Here is a 3943-nt window from a genome sequence, read left to right on the forward strand (position 1 = left end):
GTTTACTCTCAGCTATAGTAATACGACGCCTATCTCAGCATACATGGTTCTTCAGTATTATGAGCAGCTTTCGCGTTGCTCAATAGCTAATTACTCTCCTCTATCCCCAGCTCCTCCTCTTATTCAGTCAGGATTTGGCCTTCTGATTCTCCATTGAATCAGACTAATTCTAAAATGTGTACATGAAATTATTGAACAATAATGATATCTGTGATACATTTATGTTGGTTTTGTTCTGTTTACCCTATTTTTTTGCTTCGCTCTCTGCTCTTATCCATGCTAGGCAGCATGGATGCGCAGGGAGTTCCGAACAGAACCATAATGCCAATTCAAACTGTATGCTAAGTGTCAATCATCTTTGACAGATTGTAGAATCAAAATATTTAACAAGCACTTTTGTTTGAAGTAATGTGAACAATTTAAAATGAAGGAATAAAGGAAGGACATTATTAATGTCCACTAAATTACAAGTTATAAATGAAGTTTACCTAATTAGATTTTTTTGCACAGTTAAACATCATTTTTGCACCTCTAAATTCCCAAACGGAATAGTGGAAATGATTAGGGTATGAGTTTCCCTCAATTACTAAATGGGAAGTTGTTATAATGCTAGCTTTGTCTGATGCTATTAATGTGAGTTTCCTGTTGAAAGATGATTGAATAAATGAGCACTGAATGAACGATGTCCTCTTTTTAGAGCTGCTTTACAGTAGAATTGATTTTTTATTTTTTTTATTATTCACACACTATTTTTCTGATTAACACTGTAAAGCTGCTTTGACACAATCTGTATTGTATAAAGCGCTATATAAATAAATGTGACATGACAACTTCTGTCCAATTCTCTAGAATGTCAGTGTAATGCTATAGCATTAATATTTGTCCTCAATGGAATTACCAAAATAACAAAATCCACACATTTGATTATATATCCTGACATATTACACAGCAGCATCATCAAAAAAATGTGTCCCTTCTTTGAACACAAAAACATAGGTTTTTTAAACTTCAAAAAGCATCATAAAAGTACCATAAAATGGCATACATGACTCATTCCAAGACTTGTGAAGTCATAAAATATCTAAATTTAAGTCATTGTTCACTGTAAATCTTAACAATCACTCCAGTCTTCAGAGTTCATGAAAAAAAGTAGCGATGTCTGATACATGAATAAATCATGAATTTCATGATTTGTTGAAAAGATTCAAAATAAAACAATTCATTCACAGTTTCAATTATATATTTCTCAGGATTTTAATCAAGTACTTTACCTTGATTACCTTAAAATGTGTTTTTTCTTGAAAAGAAAAAAAAGAAAAGAAAAGATGCTTTATAGAGATTAGGACCATGAGACCTAGATTAGTTTATTTGTAAATTGTTCAGTTTATTCATTTTATTAACCCTGATCAAGAACTGAAAATTGATGAATGCTTAGTTTCTATTGGCAAGACCACATTTTTGGAAATTTCCAGTACCCTTGTTATTTTTCTATGAATTTTGTCATGTGTTTACTGTATGACTGTCATGTCTGCAGTTTTCTCTGCTCCAATCATGTTTTCGAAAATCTTTAATCATTTAATCTTTGATGAGTCAGCACTTGATAAGAAAGCACAGAGAACCCTGTTTTTGTACGTGTGGTTAACTGTGCTGTGCATAACAGAAGCAATGCAGTGTTATGAAGTTACCACCTACTTTCAAATCATATCAAGTCGTTATCGTTCAGAGATTACAAGAACGCGGGAGAACTGCAAAATGAGACTTGATGACTTGAAAATGAGAAGCTAAAAACTTAATTTCTATCATTTTCCATATTTTGTATTTCACAAATTTCTATTAAGGATTTGGACTGGATTGAAAATAAATAAATGGACTACTATTATGAACCCAGAGAAAACAACTAGAACATACAACCTGTGAATTTTGGAGGTAAGTTCAAGCAGACATAATGCATTTTCACTCCTGCTCTTTTAGAGAAAAATGAACATAAATGACTGAAAATTATATATCAGATTTGATTAATCAGTTTTAGGCCTATAGAAGGATACAGAAGAATCAATAAATTAATAGAATTAGAATTAGCATTAAATTGTGAATTAAATATAGGTGATTTTACAGCAATTTAATGCTGTGAAAAAAACCCTCGAGCTTCTTTAGAAAACAACATCAGGCATAAGATTGAAATCAATAGAAATTTTAGAAATTCTCAAGAAGGGACTTCGTTCGTTCGTTTATTTGTTTTGCATGAATTTGAAAAGGGATGAACAATGCCTTAAGTCCCTACAAGGAAAATGCTAATTTTTTTTTTTTTAAACTAAGCCTTGTGGATATCTATATCCTTGTAAATTATTTTTTAAATATTCCGTCAATTGATTTATTTTATTTTTTTATCTGAACAATGACTGGACAATAATTGTACAGTAATCATAAGGATGTTTTACTTGTTGCTCTTAGCTGGTGATATGTTATAATATATTTGCCATTTTATCATACATGTAGTGTTAAATAAACGTGCTGTGTGTAATACGGTCTGACTCTGAAGGTACAGTATAAGCCCATCTTGGACCTTTCTAGTTTGTTTCCAGTATGTTTAGGGTTTTTTGTCTTTTTTTTTTTTCTTTTCTTGTGCACATTTTATGATTATTTTAATTTATTTTCTGTAAAGCACTTTGAATTACCATTTTTTATGCAACGCTGCTCTTTAAGTAAAGTTGGCTTGGCTAGTTTTGCTGCTGTTGCTTTTAGATAATTAGTTGTACAGTAGCTGATGAAAAATAATCTTTCGGCAAGTATACGGTGGTCTCAACTCTTTTGTGAATTTGACGTATGAATGAATTCAACCAAATCATATACATCACAATGTAGGTCACATGTACCATTCAACCCGGAAGGTTAATATTTGTTTCCGTTAGCTACGATACCCCCCCCAAAAAAAGCCATTTTCCAACAACAGTGTTCATCATAATATTTAATAATTAATTGTTTTTATACAACATCTGTTATTAAACAGCTTGGAACAGATTGTCAACACAATGGTAAGGTAAAACTATCATTGCGTGATGACCTCGAAATGTTTTAAAAGAAAATTTGCGTTACAGCATTCCATATTTTTTATACTCTAAATTCGAAAGTTCTGTTAAGATAATAATAAAATAACGTTTCTCGTTAAATAAGGGTCAGACTTGCTGCAAATTTGCTCATGAACACCCGGTGGAGAAAGACACTCTCTTGACGCAAGAGGCTGTGGCTGTTGAGCTGTCATCTGGTCAAGCTCAGGTATCATTATACAGACAGAATTATTTTAGAAATATGAATAATGCGCAATCTCTACAAATGCCTGTATGAATATTTCAGATTTCCGTCCAATGTAAGGAGAACTCTGAGGGTCAAGACGGAATGGTGCTGTTTGACACGGAAGCCTTTCCCATGGTCAACATCCACTGTCCTACCAGTGTAGAAGATCTTTCAGAAGGTCAATGTAAACAGCAGTAGATCTCTGCAGATCTCCCCATCGGTTATCTGGGGATATTTTGAACATACAATCATATTAACGACATTCTTTCTTTGTTTTTTGCATAATTTGGTCATGAAAATGTCATAAAATGATGAATTATTGAAAGTTAAAAAGAACAGTTGGTTGTTTTTTGTAAACCAACTATACAGTTATGTAAAAACAAACATTTTAAGAATCTATTAAAAACTTTTTTTTAACAAAAAATGTCCTCAAGGCCTTCCCTCTTTTGGCTATGATAACAGCTTGCATTCTTGCTGTCGTTGTTTGTACTTTTCCACAGTCTCTGTTGTTATTAACTTCCAAATAGTTTCTAGTTGTTCCCAAAGACTTGCTTTTGATGAAACATTTGTGTGATATACTTTGAATCCATTAAATCCCAACAACAATTATATTTTAGCATTAGAAATACTATTGTAACTAAATAGCTTACAC

At 32.2% G+C, this 3943-nt stretch overlaps 1 long non-coding RNA gene across 1 annotated transcript; it reads left to right on the forward strand.

Annotated features, from left to right (window-relative positions):
* Positions 1-1683: 1683 nt before the first annotated feature.
* Positions 1684-3622, forward strand: LOC131529265 (uncharacterized). The gene is made up of 3 exons (XR_009268039.1): positions 1684-1926; positions 3172-3273; positions 3352-3622. It is a non-coding gene; the product is annotated as an uncharacterized LOC131529265 (long non-coding RNA).
* Positions 3623-3943: the final 321 nt, after the last annotated feature.

Source organism: Onychostoma macrolepis, chromosome 21 (genome assembly GCF_012432095.1).
Source record: "Onychostoma macrolepis isolate SWU-2019 chromosome 21, ASM1243209v1, whole genome shotgun sequence".
Classification (NCBI taxonomy): Eukaryota; Metazoa; Chordata; class Actinopteri; order Cypriniformes; family Cyprinidae; genus Onychostoma; species Onychostoma macrolepis.